Raw genomic sequence first — 25082 nt, forward strand, 5'->3', positions numbered from 1 at the left:
TTTCCATTGGCTGTTTCGGCTATGGAAAATAGTTGTATGGCCATACACGAGAAAGACCGGTTATGGAAGAGAAAGACCGGTTATAAAACATTTAGTTTTAGAAAGACGTCCGAGGACTAAAAGATTAAAAGTAAATAGTAATAACATAAATTTCATTCTTAAATACGAATGAAATTATATGTACTGGTACTAGTCTTCTATCTGCAATGGTCAAATATGGAAGTGTATGGTGTACTTAATAAATAAATAAACTACACGTATGGTTTATAAGTTTAATGTACATCGATAATAAATATATAAACAGGCAACATGATAGTGCGCGTGCATGTGATGAGCGCTACTGCAAGTCGACTAAGGCCACAGTAAATAACTATTAAAATGACAACATTGCTCATTTCTTCAAGTCGACTATGGCCACAGTGAATGACTCTGAAAATGAAACAATTTTTCGTTACTGCAAGTCAAATATAGCTACAGTAAATTACTCTTAAAATGTCACCACTGTTCATTAATGAAAGTCGACTATGACCACAGCAAATGACTCTTAAAATGACACAATTGTTCATTACTGCAAGTAGACTATGGCCACAGTTAATCACTCTTAAAATGACACCATCGTTCATTACTGAAAGTCGACTATGGCCACAGCAAATGGCTCTTAAAATGTCCCCATCGTTCATTACTGCAAGTCGACTAAGGCCACGGTAAATGACTCTTAAAAAGACACCATTTTTCATAACTTCAAGTCGACTATGGCCACAGTAAATGACTCTTAAAATGACACCATCGTTCATTACTGCTAGTCGACTATGGCCACAGTAAATGCCTCTTAAAATGTCACCACTGTTCATTACTGCAAGTCGACTATGGCCACAGTAAATGTCTCTTAAAATGACACCATCGTTCATTACAACTAGTCAACTATGGCCGCAGTAAAAGACTCTTAAAATGACACAATCGTTCATTACTTAAAGTCGACTATGGCCACAGTAAATGACTCTTAAAATGACACCATCGTTCATTACTGCAATTCGACTATGGCCACAGTAAATGACTCTTAAAATAACACCATCGTTCATTAATAAAAGTCGACTATGGCCACAGTAAATGACTCTTAAAATGACACCATCGTTCATTACTGCTAGTCGACTATGGCCACAGTAAATGCCTCTTAAAATGACACCATCGTACATTACTGCAAGTCGACTATGGCCACAGTAAATGACTCTTTAAATGACACCATCGTTCATTACTGCAAGTCGACTATGGCCACAGTAAAAGACTCTTAAAATGACACCATCGTTCATTACTAAAAGTCGACTATGGCCACAGTACATGACTCTTAAAATGACACCATCGTTCATTACTTCCAGTCAACTATGGCCACAGTAAATGACTCTTAAAATAACACCATCGTTCGTTACTGAAATTCGACTATGGCCACAGTAAATGACTCTCAAAATGGGACCATCATTCATAACGGCAAGTCGACTATGGCCACAGTAAATGACTCTTAAAATGACACCACCGTTCATTACTGGAAGTCGACTATGGCCACAGTAAATGACTCTTAAAATGTCACCACTGTTCATTACTGCAATTCGACTATTGCCACAGTAAATGACTCTTAAAATGACACCATCGTTTGTTACTGAAAGTCGACTATGACCACAGTAAATGACTCTTAAAATGACACCATCGTTCATTACTACACCATCGTTCATTACTTCAAGTCGACAATTGCCACAGTAAATGACTCTTTAAATGTCACCACTGTTCATTACTGCAAGTCGACTATGGCCACAGTAAATGACTCTTAAAATAACACCGTCGTTTATTACTAAAAGTAGACTATGGCCACAGTAAATGGCCCTTAAAATGACACCATCGTTCATTACTAAAAGTCGACTATGGCCATAATAAATGACTCTTAAAATAACACTATCGTTCATTACTGAAAGTCGACTATGGCCACAGTAAATGACTCTTAAAATGTCACCACTGTTCATTACTGCAAGTCGACTATGGCCACAGTAAATGGCTCTTAAAATGACACCATCGTAATTTACTGCAAGTCGACTATGGCCACAGTAAATGACTCTTAAAATGTCACCACTGTTCATTACTGCAAGTCGACTATGGCCACAGTAAATGACTCTTAAAATGACACCATCGTTCATTACTGCTATTTGACTATGGCCACAGTAAATGCCTCTTAAAATGACACCATCGTACATTACTGAAAGTCGACTATGGCCACAGTAAATGACTCTTAAAATAACACTATCGTTCATTTCTAAAGTCGACTATGGCTACAGTAGATGACTCTCAAAATGTCACCACTGTTCATTACTGCAAGTCGACTATGGCCACAATAAATGACTCTTAAAATGTCACCACTGTTCATCACTGCAAGTCGACTATGGCCACAGTAAATGCCTTTTAAAATGACACCATCGTTCATTACTAAAAGTCGACTATGGCCACAGTAAATGACTCTTAAAATGACACAATCGTTCATTACTGAAAGTCGACTATGGCCACAGTAAATTACTCTTAAAACTACACCATCGTTCATTACTGCAATTCGAGTATGGCCACAGTTAATGACTCTTAAAATGACACCACCGTTCATTACTGGAAGTCGACTATGGCCACAGTAAATGACTCTTAAAATGTCACCACTGTTCATTACTGCAATTCGACTATGGCTACAGTAAATGACTCTTAAAATAACACCATCGTTCATTACTAAACGTCGACTATGGCCACAGTAAATGACTCTTAAAATGTCACCACTGTTCATTACTGCAAGTCGACTATGGCCACAGTAAATGATTCTTAAAATGACACCATCGTTCATAACTGCTAGTCGACTATGGCCACAGTAAAAGACTCTTAAAATGACACCATCGTTCATTACTAAAAGTCGACTATGGCCACAGTAAATGACTCATAAAATAACACCATCGTTCATTACTGCAATTCGACTATGGCCACAGTAAATGACTCTTAAAATGACACCATTGTACATTACTGCAAGTCGACTATGGCCACAGTAAATGACTCTTAAAATGACACCATTGTACATTACTGCAAGTCGACTATGGCCACAGTAAATGACTCTTAAAATGTTACCACTGTTCATTACTGCAAGTCGAATATGGCCACAGTAAATGATTCTTTAAATGACACCATCGTTCATTACTGCTAGTCAACTATGACCGCAGTAAAAGACTCTTAAAATGACACCATCGTTCATTACTTAAAGTCGACTATGGCCACAGTAAATGACTCTTAAAATGACACCATCGTTCATTACTGCAATTCGACTATGGCTACAGTAAATGACTCTTAAAATAACACCATCGTTCATTACTAAACGTCGACTATGGCCACAGTAAATGACTCTTAAAATGTCACCACTGTTCATTACTGCAAGTCGACTATGGCCACAGTAAATGATTCTTAAAATGACACCATCGTTCATAACTGCTAGTCGACTATGGCCACAGTAAAAGACTCTTAAAATGACACCATCGTTCATTACTAAAAGTCGACTATGGCCACAGTAAATGACTCATTAAATAACACCATCGTTCATTACTGCAATTCGACTAAGGCCACAGTAAATGACTCTTAAAATGACACCATCGTACATTACTGCAAGTCGACTATGGCCACAGTAAATGACTCTTAAAATGTCACCTCTGTTCATTACTGCAAGTCGACTATGGCCACAGTAAATGACTCTTAAAATGACACCATCGTTCATTACTGCAAGTCGACTATGGCCACAGTAAATGACTTTTAAAATGACACCCTTTTTTATTACTGGAAGTCGACTATGGCCACAGTAAATGACTCTTAAAATGTCACCACTGTTCATTACTGCAAGTCGACTATGGCCACAGTAAATGACTCTTAAAATGTCACCACTGTTCATTACTGCAAGTCGACTATGGCCACAGTAAATGACTCTTAAAATGTCATCACAGTTCATTACTGCAAGTCGACTATGGCAACATTAAATGCTATCTAGGTCCCTGTGGCATACAAAACGTGATTTTCCATTGTCACATCGACGGTGGAAGACAGGTGAGCAATGGTTTCATAGGATTTCTACATGTTCTAGTGGTTACAATAATGTAAAAGAAAGTCATATATATTTTACTCTTCATTGGATCACATAAGTTCATAGGAATTTGGTCGAAGTTCTATCGCCATTTCATTCCGATCTTTTTTTATATATATTTCAGTGACGTTTTGTGGTTGCTTAACCATTGCAAATTTATTACAAACGTAGACGCGGCACCAAAAAGTTCCATCGGATATGGATTTTGCGTTTTCACGTTAGAGGTATTAATTCATACATTACTCTCCGTTGCATGCCTATTGATTATCATATTCAAATATTAATGCACAATTTCATTAACATATTGTCATACTCTTGAAACAGTGTACATGCTATAATCATTTGGTTCTTTTTTATCAGTTTTTTCCTCATGTAATTCAGGCACTGACTGTCGTGGAGAAAAACATCCAAGATACCTTTTCAGAAAACGGGTAAGTTGTAATTGTCATAAATAAGGTAGCTTTTCTGCAATTAAATTCAATGCACTGATATACTAAGCTTATTCAAAATGTGCGTTAATGCTTACAAAAACTGACTTTAACAGCAGAAAAGCTTTGTAAACGGCGTAGTATTCGAACTCGGTCTTGCCACCGAAACCTATGTGTGACGGTGTTGTGGAATTGGTCTTGATGCGTCTGTTACTTGTCCAAAGTCAATAGCTACTTCGAATTCTATGAGATCCGAACGAAATAGATAAACTCTATATGAGAAATTCGTAAAGACCAAAGTATCGCAATGATCCGGTTGCATTACGAACAGGCACTTAGTACAGTACAATGCCTAGCAATGGCAACTGTATATTGCATAAGCGCTTGGCATTCAAAATACCAATTATATTGAAAGCTATATGTGTTCCCTTATTTATATAACCACTTTATATTTAGGATAAGAGCCGAAATATTTTGAATCAATCAACGATAAAAGTCGAGGTTCGATTGTAAAGAAAAAATATGTGTTATTCGCTTATTCACAATTTCTCCTGACAAACGGTACCATACACAATGTAAAACTTTCCCTTTCTTTGATTTCATACAAATTTCACAAAACATGGGAAATTGATTGCTTACTTAAACTGTCAATAATGACGACATTTACAGGAACCACCCTTTGGTAAAGCTCGTAGCTAACGAAAAGCTGAAATCAGCTTACAAGAAGAACAAAAGGTATTTCGTATTATATTTTTTTATTGAGTATTGATTTTTTTCATGAACCATTCCAGTCAGCCATAACATAATCATTGGGCCGTTTACAATGGATTTAGAAAGTGAAAAATAAACATAATATTGCATATGACCGATTTTGTAAAGGTTAAAAATTAGTATGTGGAAAGATATACATCTAAGGTCGTGCTCGATCGAGACTGCCATCAACATTTGTTAAAAACTAAACTTAAACTTATAAAAATTAAAACCAATACCATTTTTATATTAAATTACAGACTAGTTTCATCGTATACAGAATCCGTCCTCGTCAAGGAAGCGTGTTCAGTGATGATGCAAGAGGTAAAGAGTATGGTCTTTGATTATTTTTTGTAACAAGTATTATCTTACAATAATATATACGTTTTCAAAACATGATTTTATTTATAAGAGTGCGTAACATTTTGTTCATTTTGTGCACAACCACATTTTATTCACGAAAGTATAAACTTGCGCTGTGTTTGTGTAAATTTAATTCGTCAAATGTAAATATTTTAAATGTTAATGGGAAGAACAAATTCTTAAAATGTACAATATCTCCATATAACATGCCTGTTAGACTGTCAATAGACATAGAATCCCGTTTTATTTTTTACGCGGTTTTTTTAAAGGCGAGTCCGAACAATATAAATAGTAAAGGCAAAAATTTAAAGTTATATAATTAATTGAAAAAAGTATATCGGTTTCGAATGTCATACAATAATTATTTTCTTCTTTGGTGTCAAAGTAAACTACATATTCGTACAGAAAATATTTCACAGTACATGTATGTAAAATTTGTTAAATATTCTCATAATCGTTTGTTTCATATCATAAAACTGCATTCGACTGGATGTAGTTATAAAGAGGCCACAGAGGCTCTGCAACGAACGGTGGCCAAAAGTATTTTCACAGCATATAGCCTGGCAACAACTCACCGTATGTATTGTCCATATCATTAATACTACAATGATCAGTTTTGTAAAAAAATATAGCAGTCATATTAGGTTTTTCTTTTCGTATAAATGTCATAGAAATTTCATTCGGATTTACGTTTTACAAAATGGTTTAAAGAGATATCTGTAACGTGTTTTAGCATAACCAAGCCATTGATACAATTACTAGTCACAGGCAATTTATGATTAGTAAAAGTTTATCGTATCATCGAAATAAAACAATTACTTATAAGTGTCTTCGTAGCCTTTGACACTTTAAAAGTTTGACTTGTTATGTAACTTGATGTGTTTTTAGTTCATTTTCACAAATATTTTGGGTTTTTTAATGCAGGCTCGAGCATAAAAGAATATTGATCAAGCGCCCTAGCAGATAGACGTAAGTAAAACACGGAACATAAATTTTACAGATGAAATTGTAGGTGCTCATGAAATTTCATGTAAGAAATTTTTCTGGATAGTAGATGTATATTCATGTTAAAAAGCAAGTTTTCTTGTAGCGAATGTCACAACTTTCATGGTACTCAAAAACTGTGTGAGAATCCTAGTCAATATGTCGTACCAGATTGGATTTTGTTGCAATCTATTTCAAAGGTAAAGCCTGGTGAACACAAAGACGCTAACATCCTGCAGAAAAGTTCAACATGGCTGACAACACCGTACGGTCGGAAGATGTGTAAGGACAAAAGTGGGATCGTTGCATTACAGACACCGGTTTACTGTTAACTGTTGAGTTATCGATCCGGACAGAACTTAAGTGTGCACCACTGCAGTATGATGACATTTAAGTTTTATAGACTTTCATGCAATAGTTACTGTCACACAGCTCCGGACATTGAAAGTGGAAGGACGGAGAACCACACAGAAACAATATCGGCGAATGATGATGTATATTTGTTTTAAGTTTCGTGAAATAGGTACTGTGAAATAGCTCCGGACGTACAACCTTCCTGAATTTCAATCTATTAAGGGGCAATAAATTAATAACGCGTGCACCGCAGTATGATTGAACACATTCATATTAAGTTTAATGAAATTTAATAAATAATTATTGATAAACACCTCCGGACATCGCCAAAATAATATTCCTTCACTGTCTTAGAGGGGTAAAAAGCCATCATAATGGAGGTGTCATTTTGTCTACTTACAAGAGTTGGCGCATTCGGATTAAATGCGTATTCTACATGCAATAATAAATGCATGCAAAAATAAATATCTTTCTTGCAACAAGCGTAAATCTACTGCAAATCTTAGCAAAACATTTGCAAACGTATGTGCGTGTGTATAGTGACGCAATCATACGTTTTTCCATAGGTAATTTGTTTCTTAATGACAATATGTTTATATTTGATTAATAAAATACCTTGATATTATATGAATATGTCAGTTTCTGTTCCGAATCGCCCCCGTGCTTCTTTCTAGCAGCACCATGTACCTTTTGGGATCAAAGATCTTACCCTGTATTATACATACGTACGTGGTCCTTTATTCATGGCAGGTGATGAATTGCCAAAACAGAACGGCACAAAACGAAACAAAATACAAAAAGAGTACAATAAAGCCGGTGTCACCGCTTTGGAACGGTCAATGTTAACTACTGGGCAGGTTAAACAGGTTAATGAGCGCTCAAACTCATACGTGAATCAGGAATATTCATTATACATACAAGTGTAAAATATAGTACTCTTACATTGTATTATATTTATGGCTATATGGTTGATACGAGCGCCTATGTCTTTTGACTAAATCTCGTTCATATTTCAGTATTTATGGCTATATGGCGAATAAGAGCGACTATGTCTTTTGAATAAATGCTTATAATGGGATAAGAGCGCGTCTGTCTTTTCATTAAATCTCGTTCTAATTTCCGTATTTATTGCCTATATGGATGATAAAAGAGACTATTTGTTTTAACAAAATGTCGTTCATATTTCCGTATTAATGCTTATCGAGGGAAAAGAGCGCCTATGTATATTGACTAAATCTCGTTCATATTTCCGTATTAATGGCTATATGGCGGATAAGAGCGCCTATGTGGTTTGCCTAAAACTCGTTCACAATTTTGTATTAATGCTTATAATGGCATAAGAGCGCCTTTGTCTTTATACAAAATCTCATTCACTTTTTCGTATTAATGCTTAAACATAGATAATTGGGGTTATTTACTGTGGCCATAGTCGACTTTCAGTAATGAACGATGGTGTCATTTTAAGAGCCATTTACTGTGGCCATAGTCGACTTGCAGTAATGAACGATGGTGTAATTTTAAGATTCATTTACTGTGGCCATAGTCGACTTCCAGTAATGAACGATGGTGTCATTTAAAGAGTCATTTACTGTGGCCATAGTCAACTTTTAGTAATGAACGGTGGTGTCATTTTAAGATTCATTTACTGTGACCATAGTCGAATAGCAGTAATGAACGATGGGTGTCATTTGAAGAGTCATTTACTGTGGCCATAGCCGACTTGCAGTAAGGAACGGTGGTCTTATTTTGAGAGTAATTTACTGTGGCCATAGTCGAATTTCAGTAATGAACGATGGTGTTATTTTAAGAGTCATTTACTGTGGCCATAGTCGACTGGAAGTAATGAACGATGGTGTCATATTAAGAGTCATTTACTGTGGCCATAGTCGACTTTTAGTTATGAACGATGGTGTCATTTTAAGAGTCTTTTACTGTGGCCATAGTCGACTTGCAGTAATGAACGATGGTCTTATTTTAAGAGTCATTTACTGTGGCCATAGTCGACTTTTAGTATTGAACGATGGTGTCATTTTAAGAGTCATTTACTGTGGCCATAGTCGACCTTTAGTAATGAACGATGGTCTTATTTTAAGAGTCATTTACTGTGGTCATAGTCGACTTGCAGTAATGAACGATGGTCTTATTTTAAGAGTCATATACTGTGGCCATAGTCGACTTTTAGTATTGAACGATGGTGTCATTTTAAGAGTCATTAACTGTGGCCATAGTGACCTTTAGTAATGAACGATGGTGTTATTTTAAGAGTCATTTACTGCGGTCATAGTCGACTTGCAGTAATGAACGATGGTGTCATTTTAAGAGTCATTTACTGTGGCCATAGTCGACTTTCAGTAAAATATGATGGTGTCATTTTAAGAGTCATTTACTGTGGCCATAGTCGACTTTCAGTAATGAACGATGGTGTCATTTTAAGAGTCATTTACTGTGGCCATAGTCGACTTTTAGTATGGAAAAAGGGTGTCATTTTAAGAGTCATTTACTATGGCCATAGTCGACATTTAGTATTGAACGATGGTGTCATTTTAAGAGTCATTTACTGTGGCCATAGTCGACCTTTAGTAATGAACGATGGTGTTATTTTAAAAGTCATTTACTGTGGTCATAGTCGACTTGCAGTAATGAACGATGTTGTCATTTTAAGAGTCATTTACTGTGGCCATAGTCGACATTTAGTAATGAACGATGGTGTTATTTTAAGAGTCATTTACTGTGGTCATAGTCGACTTATAGTATTAAACAATGGTGTCATTTTAAGAGTCATTTACTGCGGCCATAGTCGACTTTCAGTAATGAACGATGGCGTCATTTTAAGAGTCATTTACTGTGGCCATAGTCGACTTGTAATAATAAACGATGTATGTCATTTTAAGAGTCATTTACTGTGGCCATAGTCGACTTTTAGTAATGAACGATGGTTTCATTTTAAGAGTCATTTACTGTGGCCATAGTCGACTTGTAATAATAAACGATGTATGTCATTTTAAGAGTCATTTACTGTGGCCATAGTCGACTTTTAGAAATGAACGATGGTTTCATTTTAAGAGTAATTTACTGTGGCCATAGTCGACTTGCAGTAATGAACGATGGTCTTATTTTAAGAGTCATATACTGTGGCCATAGTCGACTTGCAGTAATGAACGATGGTGTCATTTTAAGTGTCATTTATTGTGGCCATAGTCGACTTTCAGTAATGAACTATGGTGTCATTTTAAGAGTCATTTACTGTGGCCATAGTCGACATTTAGTAATGAAGGATGGTGTCATTTTAAGAGTCTTTTACTGTGGCCATAGTCGACTTTCAGTAATGAACGATGTCATCATTTTAGGAGGCATTTACTGTGGCCATAGTCGACTTGTAATAATAAACGATGGATGTCATTTTAAGAGTCATTTACTGAGGCCACAGTCGACTTTTAGTAATGAACGATGGTGTCATTTTAATAGTCATTTACTGTGGCCATAGTCGACTTTGAGTAAAGAAGGATGGTGTTATTTTAAGAGTCATTTACTGTGGCCATAGTTGACCTCCAGTAATGAACGATGGTGTCATTTTAAGAGTCATTAACTGTTGCCATAGTCGACTTGCAGTAATGAACGATGGTTCCATTTTAAGATTCATTTACTGTGGCCATAGTCGACTTTCAGTAAAAAACGATGGTGTCATTTTAAGAGTCATTTACTGTGGCCATAGCCGACTTTCAGTAATGAACGATGGTGTTATTTTAAGAGTCATTTACTGTGGCCATAGTCGACTTTTAGTATGGAACGATGGTGTCAATTTAAGAGTCATTTACTGTGGCCATAGTCGCCTTTTAGTATTGAACGATGGTGTCATTTTAAGAGTCATTTACTGTGGCCACAGTCGACCTTTAGTAATGAACGATGGTGTTATTTTAAAAGTCATTTACTGTGGTCATAGTCGACTTGCAGTAATGAACGATGGTGTCATTTTAAGAGTCATTTACTGTGGCCATAGTCGACTTTAAGTAATGAACGATGGTGTTATTTTAAGAGTCATTTACTGTGGCCATAGTCGACTTTTAGTATTAAACGATGGTGTCATTTTAAGAGTAATTTACTGTGGCCATAGTCGACCTTTAGTAATGAACGGTGGTTTCATTTTAAGAGTCATTTACTGTGGCCATAGTCGACTTGCAGTAATGAACGATGGTCTTATTTTAAGAGTCATATACTGTGGCCATTGTCGACTTGCAGTAATGAACGATGGTGTCATTTTAAGTGTCATTTACTGTGGCCATAGTCGACTTTCAGTAATGAACGATGATGTCATTTTAAGAGTCATTTACTGTGGCTATAGTCGACATTTAGTAATGAAGGATGGTGTCATTTTAAGAGTCATTTACTGTGGCCATAGTCGACTTTCAGTAATGAACGATGGCGTCATTTTAAGAGTCATTTACTGTGGCCATAGTCGACTTGTAATAATGAACGATGGGTGTCATTTTAAGTCATTTACTGTGGCCATATTCGACTTTTAGTAATGAACGATGGTGTCATTTTTTAGAGTCATTTACTGTGGCCATAGTCGACCTTTAGTAATGAACGATGGTGTCATTTTAAGAGTCTTTTACTGTGGCCGTTGTCGACTTTCAGTAATGAACGATGGCGTCATTTAAGGAGGCATTTACTGTGGCCATAGTCGACTTGTAATAATAAACGATGGGTGTCATTTTAAGAGTCATTTACTGTGGCCATAGTCGACTTTTAGTAATGAACGATGGTGTCATTTTAATAGTGATTTACTGTGGCCATAGTCGACTTTGAGTAAAGAACAATGGTGTTATTTTAAGAGTCATTTACTGTGGCCATAGTTGACCTCCAGTAATGAACGATGGTGTCATTTTAAGAGTCATTAACTGTTGCCATAGTCGACTTGCAGTAATGAACGATGGTTCCATTTTAAGAGTCATTTACTGTGGCAATAGTCGACTTGCAGTAATGAACGATGGTGTCATTTTAAGAGTCATTTACTGTGGCCATAGTCGACTTGCAGTAATGAACGATGGTCTTATTTTAAGAGTCATTTACTGTGGCCATAGTCGACTTTTGGTATTGAACGATGGTGTCATTTTAAGAGTCATTTACTGTGGCCATAGTCGACCTTTAGTAATGAACGGTGGTTTCATTTTAAGAGTTATTTACTGTGGCCATAGTCGACTTGCAGTAATGAATGATGGTCTTATTTTAAGAGTCATATACTGTGGCCATAGTCGACTTGCAGTAATGAACGATGGTGTCATTTTAAGTGTCATTTACTGTGGCTATAGTCGACTTTCAGTAATGAACGATGGTGTCATTTTAAGAGTCATTTACCGTGGCCATAGTCGACATTTAGTAATGAAGGATGGTGTCATTTTAAGAGTCATTTACTGTGGCCATAGTCGACTTTCAGTAATGAACGATGGCGTCATTTTAAGAGTCATTTACTGTGGCCATAGTCGACTTGTAATAATAAACGATGGGTGTCATTTTAAGAGTCATTTACTGTGGCCATAGTCGACTTTTAGTAATGAACGATGGTGTCATTTTAATAGTCATTTACTGTGGCCATAGTCGACTTTGAGTAATGAACGATGGTGTTATTTTAAGTGTCATTTACTGTGGCCATAGTTGATCTCCAGTAATGAACGATGGTGTCATTTTAAAAGTCATTAACTGTTGCCATAGTCGACTTGCAGAAATGAACGATGGTTCCATTTTAAGATTCATTTACTGTGGCCATATGCGACTTCCAGTAATGAACGATGGTGTTTTTTAAGAGTCATTTACTGTGACCATAGTCGACTTGCAGTAATGAACGATGGTTTTATTTTAAGAGTCATTTACTGTGGCCATAGTCGACTTGCAGTAATGAACAGTGGTGTCATTTTAAGAGTCATTTACTGTGGCAATAGTCGACTTCCAGTTATGAACGGTGGTTTCATTTTAAGAGTCATTTACTGTCGCCATAGTCGACTTGCAGTTATGAACGATGGTGTCATTTTAAGAGTCATTTACTGTGGCAATAGTCGACTTGCAGTAATGAACAGTAGTGACATTTTAAGGGTCATTTACTGTGGCCATAGTCGACTGCCAGTTATGAACTGTGGTGTCATTTTAAGATTCATTTACTGTGACCATAGTCGAATTGAAGTAATGAACGATGGGTGTCATTTGAAGAGTCATTTACTGTGGCCATAGTCGATTTGCAGTAATGAACGATGGTCTCATTTTAAGAGTCATTTACTGTGGCCATAGTTGACTTTCAGTAATGAACGATGGTGTTATTTTAAGAGTCATTTACTGTGGCCATAGTCGACTTTTAGTACTGAACGATGGTGTCATTTTAAGAGTCATTTACTGTGGCCATAGTCGACCTTTAGTAATGAACGATGGTGTCATTTTAAGAGTCATTTACTGTGGCCATAGTCGACTTGCAGTAATGAATGATGGTCTTATTTTAAGAGTCAATTACTGTGGCCATAGTCGACTTGCAGTAATGGACGATGGTGTCATTTTAAGAGTCATTTACTGGGGCCATAGTCGACTTGCAGTAATGAACGATGGTCTTATTTTAAGAGTCATATACTGTGGCCATAGTCGACTTCCAGTAATGAACAATGGTGTCATTTTAAGTGTCATATACTGTGGCCATAGTCAACTTTCAGTAATGAACGATGGTGTCATTTTAAGAGTCATTTACGGTGGCCATAGTCGACTTGCAGTAATGAACGATGGTCTTATTTTAAGAGTCATATACTGTGGCCATAGTCGACTTCCAGTAATGAACAATGGTGTCATTTTAAGTGTCATATACTGTGGCCATAGTCAACTTTCAGTAATGAACGATGGTGTCATTTTAAGAGTCATTTACTGTGGCCATAGTCGACTTGCAGTAATGAGCAGTAGTGACATTTTAAGAGTCATTTACTGTGGCCACAGTCGACTGCCAGTAATGAACGGTGGTGTCATTTTAAGAGTCATTTACTGTGGCCATAGTCGAATTGAAGTAATGAACGATGGTGTCATTTTAAGAGTCATTTACTGTGGCCATAGTCGACTTGCAGTAATGAACGATGGTTTCATTTTAAGAGTCATTTACTGTGGCCATAGTCGACTTGCAGTAATGAGCAGTGGTGACATTTTAATAATCATTTACTGTGGCCATAGTCGACTGCCAGTAATGAACGGTGGTGTCATTTTATGAGTCATTTACTGTGGCCATAGTCGAATTGAAGTAATGAACGATGGTGTCATTTTAAGAGTCATTTACTTTGGCCATAGTCGACTTGCAGTAATGAACGATGGTCTTATTTTAAGAGTCATTTACTGTGACCATAGTCGACTTTCTGTAATGAACGATGGTGTTATTATAAGAGTCATTTACCGTGGCCATAGTCGATTTTTAGTAATGAACGATGGTGTTATTTTAAGAGTCATTTACTGTTGCCATAGTCAACCTTTAGAAATAAACGATGGTCCGATTTTAAGAGTCATTTACTGTGGCCATAGTCGACTTTCAGTAATGAACGATGGTGTCATTTTAAGAGTCATTTACTGTGGCCATAGTCGACTTGTAGTAATGAACGATGGGTGTCATTTTAAGAGTCATTTACTGTGGCCATAGTCGATTTGTAGTAATTAACGATGGTGTCATTTTAAGAGTCATTTACTGTTGCCATAGTCGACTTGCAGTAATGAACGATGGTGTCATTTTAAGAGTCATTTTTACTGTGGCCATAGTCGACTTTGAGTAATGAACGATGGTGTTATTTTAAGAGTCATTTACTGTGGCCATATTCGACTTGCAGTAATGAACGATGGTCTCATTTTAAGAGCCATTTACTGTGGCCGTTGTCGACTTTCAGAAATGAAAGATGGTGCGATTTTCAGTGTTATTTACTGTGGCCATATTCGACTTTTAGTAAAGACTATAGACTATTTATAGTCAAGAACAATAATTCGATTTTAAAATAATCTTTAGTGGTAAAGGATGAGGTGTGCTAACGAATGCAATTTGAAATATTATTTTCTCACGCCGTGGCTAGACTTCTAGAAGGAAAGAACTAAAAAAATAGACTTTTTGTTTTAAATGTATTAGTCCGTCGGTACCGTACATATTACGAACAAACGTATTCGCTTTTAAATGTAACTTCAATCTTTTGAACATCATGCACAAACTATTTAGCGTTGAACTGTTTTGCTGAATAAAAAAAAATGTTGCGTAATTTGGTGTTTCACTGCCTTTTTGCAGACAATGGAAAAGAGACATTTCAGACAATGGAAAAGAGACGTTCCCAAAATCTCCAGATATTGCACATTTTTCTAGATTCAATATTGCTCAAAGAATCGGATAATCAGGTCTTATAACTTAACGATAAATATGATTTTTTATCTTCATCATTTCTGTTTCGTCTTGTATGCTGTTGCTCGACATATTGGTTGCATTTGTTAAAATAAACTTGAAGTAATGTATTTTCGCGATCTTATTTAGAAATTATAATCTTATATTTTTTGCATTGTGTAGTAAAGCGTAGGTTTATGAAGACTTCACACGTCATTTTATATATTTATATAAATGTATCACGTCATTTTATATATTTATATAAATGTATCTTCTACAGAAAAAACAAATGGATGCACACAGTTCAGAAGAATTTTCTGTTGATTCAGAGCTGCCTACAACAAGTTCAACTGAACCTGTTTCTTTCTCATCAGTTGGAGTAGAAGGTAGTAAACCATTGGTTTATACCGTTTAAACCTATTTATTTTAGCTTGATTGTATCGATAGCCTCAGATTTATAGAAACACTCTTGAGTCCGTTTCCTGGGCCTATTACCAGTTCTTTGTGTCTTTGGGGAAGATCTAGAGAATGCTCCCCGAGTGAGGATCGAACTAGTGACCTACTGATCGCTAGGCGGACACCTTATCCATGGCAAACTCAAGTTACTGTAGAAAACCATAAATTCAAAGCTTTTCATCCAGGAAATATATGTCTTGTAAGTGCATTTAGAAGTTAATGGGTTTCTGCTGTACATGAGGCAGCATTATGTGAGGACACTGATTTGTCATACATGCCATAATTTTTCAGACCAATTCCGGGACATTGAGTTAAATTGTCCTGGACTTTTGCTGATTTTCCGGGACATGTATAAAATGTAGCGATATTTATAGACATATGCATTTTTGTTATGTTTTTTGTTTGTTTTGCATCGTTAATTGCAAAAGTTCGAAAGCCTATCCGAAATACACTTGATCTATTAACGTCAAATTAAACATTACTACTTCCGTTACTAGATACAAGCCACGTGTTTTCAGTGTAAGCGTTCTAAACATAGATGGTGACGTCACTGCATTATTGTTATTAAGGCCATTGTGTAACGCGTAGTTGTTGATTCGCCTTTATTCATTTATAACATTTATATAATAAAAAATACAACAATACAGTACCGTTGGATCGTCAACTCAAATCAATTCACAATACATGTCGGTTAAACGTGCGAACATAAACTGCTTTTAATTTTTTACTCAGCGATGTTGGAATTCAGATGTGTGAACAACTATCCTTTGCCCTTACGCAGCAGGAAATAATGACGTAGTAGATTAAAGTCAATTAACAACCACATTAAACATTGCCGCCTTTTCGGTTTGACTGCGAACGTGAGACAATCGATATGATAACAGGACCCCTGTTAATTGATCGATTTTGACACGTAGCATAGTCTGCCTATTCAGGTAGGCATTGTCATGGAGACGCTGCAGATTATATATATACACAGATTCGAGGTGCAGTTAAGCCTAAGATTAGTTACATGTATATATGGATTTTGTAAATTCCGGGACATTTGACATTTTTCCGGGACAGCGGGACAAGTTCTTCATTTCCGGGACTGTCCCGGACAATCCGGGACGTATGGCATGTATGGATTTGTCCCACTTCTACAGAAAAAACTCTTCTAAATATGCCACACCATGACCTTTGAACTGTTTTCTTGTACAACAATGCCCCAGAGAGATATTTTGTACAATACATTTCAAAGAAGTAGATCTATTTGACTCACAATAGATTAGACTCATTTTGAAAATATAGCTGCAATTTCCACCCTTTTTGTTTAAAAGCTATTCAGTGTATTTTTCACCATTTTGGGAATGGAACCAGGTGCCTTTGAATTGGGAAAAATTCGCTGCGTTTTGACTAAAATTGGGAAATAAGTGTTGTTGCTGTTTTGCTAAAAAAGCTTGAAATTGAAAATAGAAGTGTGTTCAGTATTTTTTTTTTAAGGTCGAACTTATGGCTTGATGGGAGATGAACAAAATGTTGAAATCTAACAAAAAATAATAAAAAATAATTTTCTTTTTGAAACCTTCAATTGGGAAATTTGAGTTCCCATTTGGGAAAATTATATACTTTTTTCAATTGGGAATGGGGCCGAATATCGAACCCGATGTTTAACGGAAAAAAAACACAATGCTATTTGTGATTTTTTTCGTTGTGGGAGGAAGTTGGAGTAGTGGAAGGAAACCACACCTTCCAGGCATGGTGACCACGCACATACTAAACACACATTTTTATAGGAACGGGGATTAAGCCTTGTTCACCTAGGCGAGGAGCATGTTAGGCAACCATTGAGCTTACTGGACAGCCTTTTTTGTCTCCCCTTGTTTATTTTTCTACTGTCAACACCGTACCGGCTATGTGAGACTGAGACATTTGCGATCTTGTGTGCCATATTGGGAAAAGTACTGGTATTAGCCCAATGAGAAAATTGTGTGCGAAAAATCCTGATTGGGAAAATTTGCGTAATGAAGTCTTTATATTGGGAAATTGGTGTATTTTTTTTTTTTTGCTCCCAAATACTTAAAAATGTATAACTAAAAATTGTCAAGTTGTCAATATTGTATTTACTCGGGTTCAAGCCATAGAGCTGGACAGGGGAAACTAACTGACTGTTGCATTTTATTTATAAAAACACAATAAAAAAAAAATTATTTGGAACCTTCATTTGGAAATTTTTTTGGACAGCATTTGGGAAATGTGATGTTTTTTCCTAATTGGGAAAGTGATATTTTCTGGTACTTTTTGGAGAAGGGGGAAAAAATTGCTGCATTCCTTGAAATATAGCTAGACTCTACTTATCTTGCTTGGTCTTGGCAGATTTAACAAGTTAATGGTTAAATAATCATAAAAGACAGAATTATTTATTATAAGAGCATATTAAAAAAACTATTTAAAAACCATCTTATTCCATTTCTTTCCAATAAAGAGGTATCAAATAATTAATTTAGAAATGATAATAAACAATAATATACCACAATGTTTATCACAAAAAAGCAGCTTAAGGTATTTCATTTTATATTATAATGATACAATCAATAACATGTATATCAATTTCTTATTTGATGTTGCCAAATGTTGCCATTTGCAGCTGAAAATGAAACGGTAGACCTTGTTGAAACTACTGATCCAAAAGATGAGTCAGATGAGTATATATACACAAAGAGAGACGACTTTACATCCGAGCTGTACAAACTGTCCATCACAAATCTGCCCAAGATTATTGGTTTTAAGGCAGGTTAAAATAAGTGTTTGCAATCTTTGTTTTAAAACTTTCCAGTAAATGTTGTAATTATTGTGATATCACATGTCAGATGCTTAATTAGAATATTATAGTAGTCTACTATTTTTAATTGTTTGGAAGTGTAAGGCTAGTATTCCATCTATCCGCATCAGTATCCGCAAAATCATAATACCGACGCTATAATTATCCGCATACATCGAACGTATCTATTTTTGTATATGGATTAAACTAAAAATTTTAATTGAGATAATTATTATGGAGAAGCATGAATTTAAGTAGATATACGGTACAAATCATCGGTCTGTCTGTAAATAAATACAAATGGTGAATACCTTAAACATCTTCTTTAGTGCCTTGGCTATGCTTTTCCAAAATTTGAAGTAAAATCAGAGTCCCGATATGCAGAACTGCGTTGGTTGTATAATGCCGGGTAATTGCTCACAAATTTGATTTTCAGTTGATTTTTGAGACGACAGCTACTCTCATTGTGCTAAATGCCGTCTGTATCTTGTTCGCATCCGCATTAGAACGCTCACTTTTGCGCATGCGGATATACAGATGCGGATGAATGGAATAAGCGCAGTGCATTTCAACATGTTCTATTTTTTGCGGATGCGATATGCGGATACGGACAGATGGAATACCAGCCTTAGACATGAATATGGTGATAATCATAGGAAGTTATAGGGTTTTAGAAAAAAGTAGCGCCATTAGCTAAAATACCAATAAATAAAAAGTTATGTCTTCTAAAGTTGATATGTTACTAGTGTTATTAACTGAAATACCTACTTGCAGGAATTTAAAAAAAAGCTTGCAAAGATTGATGTCACACCTGTAAAATTGAAGATCTGGAAAGACGTCTGTTTTGTCACATTTAGGTATTCAATCATGTGTTTTAAAGCTTTATTTGGGTAAGCAGCTTTGTCCATGTATATGGTCTAAACAGAGCTCAAGACACATTTTTAGTGCAATGCTTATTTCGTAATATTTTATTATGGAAATTGATGATCAATTCATTTTTAGCTCACCTGAGCACAACGTGCTCATGGTGAGCTTTTGTGATCGCCTTTTGTCCGTTGTGCGTCGTCCATCGTCAACATTTACCTTGTGAACACTCCAGAGGCCACATTTATTGTCTGATCTTCATGAAACTTGGTCAGAACATTTGTCCCATTGATACCTTGACTGAGTTCGAAACTGGTTCATGCTGGGTCAAAAACTAGGTCACTAGGTCAAAAATAAGAAAAACCTTGTGAACACTGTAGAAGTCACATTTGATTCCCAATCTTCATGTTACTTTGTCAAAATGTTTGTCTAAATGATATGTTGGTTGAGTTCAAAAATGGTTCCGGTCCGTTGACAAACATGGCCGCCAGGGGGCGGGGCAGTATTCCTTATATGGCTATAGAGAAAGCTTGTGAACACTCTAGAAGTCACAATTTTTGCCCAATCATCATTAAACTTGGTCAAAACATTGGTTTCATTGATATCTCGGACAAGTTCGAAAATGGTCCAGATAGATGAAAAACATGGCCGCCAGGGGGCGGGGCAGTTTTCTCTAAATGTATATAGTGACATGTGAACACTCTAGAAGTCACATTTTTGGTCCAATCTTCATGAAATTTTGTCAGAACATGTGTTTTCTGGATATGACGGTTATGTTCGAAAATGGTTCGGATTGGTAAAAAAGCATGGCCGCCAGGGGGGGGGTCATATATTTATATAGTAAAAAAGCTTGTGAACACTAGAGGTCACATTTTTTGCCTAATCATCATAAAAAAAATTCTGGACATCCATTTTATAGATATCTCGAACGAGTTTTAAAATGGTCATGATTGATGGAAAAACATGGCCGCCAGGGGGTGGGGCAGTTTTCTCTATATGTATATAGTGGAAACATGTGAACAGTCTAGTTGTGATAAGCCATAATGTTAAAGAAAGATGTACATACTTTCTGTACATACTGTCTAATAGTTAACTCCCTTGTTTAACCTGCTGACTCATTTAGTTCACCTCTGGAATTTGTTAATCCTCTTGGTTTCAAAACACTTATAGGGTAAATACTTCAAATTGCATGTTTTTCTAGTATAATGACATTTTTGGCTATGTTGTAATTTCTTGTGTAAATCTGTACTTATTGTTTTGTCACATTTGTTATCAGTTTGTAGCAAATTAATCTATAATGGGAACTATTGGAATACGGACAAAACCACTCCCGGATAAAAACCCTCCCGTCATTTTCATAGGGGGCGGACAAAAACCCTCCCATGAATAAACATGGGCGGACAAAAACCCTCCCATGAAAAAAACGGGGAGGACAAAAACCCTCCCATGAAAAAACGGAGGCTGACAAAAACCCTCCCGTAAAAGAAATTTAACACTTAGTGTTGCATTCATTAATCCGACAAAATTACCCATTGTGTGTATTGGGAATTGTGTTTTCAGGGGTGTGAAATTGAAAGAAAATGTGTATCCATTAACTGTAAACATACCGCTTTCTAATGTGCATATATATTCGATAATCCAATATAATCACAACATCAATTAAAACATAAAATTAGGCCATTTATAAACAAGTGAATTTAAATTTAGAATGAATGCAATACGATACAGTGCAACGTTTAATCGCGTCATACCTCATTCATGCAAAAAACGTGCTTTCCGAGAAGTTTCTGAAAGCTTTGCGAAAATGAAAGTAAAATTCTGTTAACAACTAACAATTCGTTAGCATGTAACTAATTTGTCTTAATTACTTATTTAATTTATCTTTGACTGTAACGTTTTCAATTGCATTTTTGCAGACAATATATTAAGCATTCTGTATTGTCAAATATGTCAATGATTCGGTTATTTAGGCCCACTAATCAGCTAATCATAACAATTAACTAGTTAATAGCATACAATAATATATATCAAAATAGCAAACTGTGAATCTGCAACTGCGGACAAAAACCCTCCCGTGAAAACAATTAAACACTGACAAATGTAATTGCTTCACACATTGTTGCATTCATTCATCCGCAAAATTTACTCAAAATAGCAAACTGTGAATCTGCAACTACTTTTAGTTGTTAATTAGTTTAATCACAGAATCAATTAAAAGCCATTAAACGCTGACAAATGTATTTGCTTCTGCGGAATGCTGGATGGTCTGGCGTTTCTCCCGGTGAATCTGATGGCTGACGGCATGAGCGTTCTTTGGGAAGTGGCACCAGATGGCATCGACAGCATACTAGATGACTTCGACGCCAACTAAGTCAACGGGGCATTCAGAAGCGTCATGATGGATGGTCGCCTTCGCTTCAGACGCACCCCGCTGCGCTTCCCGCCTGATGTATGGAACGTACATGAGGCAACAAAAACTTGGTGAAGCGCGGACGAATAATGCGTCCGAAAGTTGGAACAACGAGTTCAAGCATCTCGTCGGCCACGCAAATCCATCGCTGTGGCACGAAAAGACTCGCGCACAATGGCTTCGTCTACACTAAGAAGAGAAAACGTCAAAATCGACTATACGCCTGGAATGTTCTCAACGCGCGGCAAAGTCTTGTAAGGGCGCTGTAGTCACGGACATAAATATGACGACAATAAATTCATCCACAAGTTACAACCATAAGGGTGATCAGTTTCACGTCCAAGCGATGAAGCTGCGTGAAGACAAACAAAATAAAGAATGTCTTGGGAAGCCTGTGTCAGCCTCTGTTATTTTTGCGATGATGAATATAAAGAAACACGACTTTGATGTTCTTAATGCACTGGTCGGCGAACAATTTGATATTTTATATATTTTATATAAACACCCTACTTGTTATTCATACTTAGTAATCATGAATATCGTAGTTCTTATCATACTAAGTAATAATACAAATCTTAGTTCAAACATATATAATTGACGTCAAATGGGTGTAAAATAACAACATTTCAATTTGGAAATATTTTAATTAGTCAATATATATTGTAATGTTACCTGCTGAAGTGAAGTCACTATTAAAAAAAAAAATATCTCAGATAACCGACAACAAAATACAAATGTCGGAAATGACCGATTTCGGATGAAAAATTCATAAATAATCGTTGATACTTGGAATTCGTGGCTCAGATTTCACGGGAGGGTTTTTGTCCGGTCCCGTTTTTTCATGGGAGGGTTTTTGTCCTCCCCCTGTTTTTTTCATGGGAGGGTTTTTGTCCGTCCCAGTTTATTCATGGAGGGTTTTCCTCCGGCCCCTATAAAACTGACGGGAGGGTTTTTATCCGGGAGAGGTTTTGTCCGGCATTCGGAACTATTACTGATAAGCCATCTTTGAGAAAACCCCTACAGAGTTCCAAAGAGTTATAGGACAAGGGTAAGGCAGCATTTTCACCAAACACCTTATCATGAAGGGAGGAATCCATAATTAATTGCTTGGCAATAAAACACTGGGGAGCAGAGTAATTAGATATCTGCTTGTGACCAGACAGCACTGTGTGTGAAGACTATAACTGATAAGAAACATGAAATGTGCTGTTCAGTGTTTTTATTTTCTGAGATCATGATATTATCCATTTGCAAATAATCTGATGAGAATTAAACAAATTACATGTTAAAGAATAATCTACTTGCACAAAATGTTGAATTATTCAATATATATTCTTAAGAAAGTAATCAGGTCATAATTCTTTTTATTTTGTAAATTACAATTTAGCTACATATGAATTAATAATCAATAACAGAATGCATATTTGCAGTTTTAGATTATGATAATTGTATTCAAATGTATTTATGAATAAAGCATAAAATTTTAATCTGACTGAAAAATAACAGTATTAATTAATTGATGAGACTTTAAAAGGAATATTTATATTTTACTGAAAACATAGATATGAGTTTATTTTACTGAAAACATAGATATGAATAGACATGGATATGAATAATCTCCTTACTCAATATTGGATTGTAATGAGTTCACAGTATATAATGTTACTATTCCCTTCTGTTACATTTGTATATGATACAATATGTACAGAAAAGGTATAAAAATGGTAAATATAACCGGTCTAATATTCATAACAATGAGGGTTTGAGAAAATACACCTTCTTTTATATAAGAGTAATAGTTTAAACAGGCTTCTTTTTACATTCATTAAAGTTTTTGCTGTATTTGTTCATTTTTAGCTCGACTATTATATATGAAATATATATAGTGGAGCTATCCTACTCACCCCGGCGTCTGCGTCTGCGTTAGCATGCAAATGTTAAAGTTTTCATACTACCCCAATAATTGTCATTGTCCCTTGACATATTGCTGTTATATTTTGCATACTTTTTTACCAACATGACCCCAACCTATAAACAAGAGCAGACAACTCTATCAAGCATATTGTCATAATTATGGCCCCTTTTCCACATAGAATATGCAGCAAATGTTAAAGTTTTTGTACTACCCCATTTATTTTCATTGTCCCTTGGCATATTGCTTTCATATTTTGCATACTTGTTTACCAACATCACCCCAACCTATAAACAAGAGCAGACAACTCTATCAAGCATTTTGTCATAACTATTGCCCCTTTTATACTTAGAATATGCATATTATTGATAAATCTATGTTAAAGTTTGCGTACTACCCCAAATATTTCCTATATCCTTTGACATATTGCTTTTATATGTTGCATACTTGTTTACCAACATGACCCCAACCTATAAACAAGAGCAGACCACTGTATCAAGCATTTTGACATAATTATGGCCCCTTTTACACTTAGATAATTGAACATTTTGCTTAAATTGCTATAACTTCTTTATTTATGATCACATTTTATTATTACTTTGACAAAACAACACTTACCTGAATACCACAATGGATTCCACCCAAACAATACCCCACGCCCCTACCCAGAATCCCTTCCCCCCCCCCCCCAACCTCCCCCCCCCCCCCTTCAATTTTTTTTCATTTTTTTTAAATCATCTAATAAATTATCACACCCCACATTATACCACCCTCTCACCCCCCCCTACCCCTACCCCCCCCCCCCCCCCCAATTTTTTTTTTTTTTTTTTCCTTTTTTTATTTTTGAAAGATCGTCTTATAAATGACCCCACCCCACATTATACCCCCTCTCAACCCCCCCCCCCCCCCCTTTCCCCATGATGGCTTACGTTACTATACAGTCGAGCGCGCTGTCCTCTGACAGCTCTTGTTAACGATGCTTATAAGATTCTTTAGACTTCTTTTGTACATTTCCTTAATTCTCTGTCATTGTTCTTCATTTTTCTAGTTCTTAGAATAAAAGTTAGTTATTTACGTTAAAGCTGCTTTGGTTTTCACTTATAGATTTATTCTTTGAGTGTATTCAGGCGTATCTGACTGGACGCCTTGAGTTAATTGAATTACAACCAGTCAGTGGTGTCATCCTGACTGGAAATAAGCGTTCTTTAATAAGACTCGATAAATATTTCCGTATTACATAAAGTTACATAACTCGTAACCG

At 36.0% G+C, this 25082-nt stretch overlaps 1 pseudogene; it reads left to right on the plus strand.

Annotated features, from left to right (window-relative positions):
• LOC127861672 (tRNA (uracil-5-)-methyltransferase homolog A-like) overlaps window positions 1-25082 on the plus strand; it is a 47280-nt pseudogene that overhangs the window by 95 nt on the left and 22103 nt on the right.

This window comes from Dreissena polymorpha, chromosome 1 (assembly GCF_020536995.1).
Source record: "Dreissena polymorpha isolate Duluth1 chromosome 1, UMN_Dpol_1.0, whole genome shotgun sequence".
Lineage (NCBI taxonomy): Eukaryota > Metazoa > Mollusca > Bivalvia > Myida > Dreissenidae > Dreissena > Dreissena polymorpha.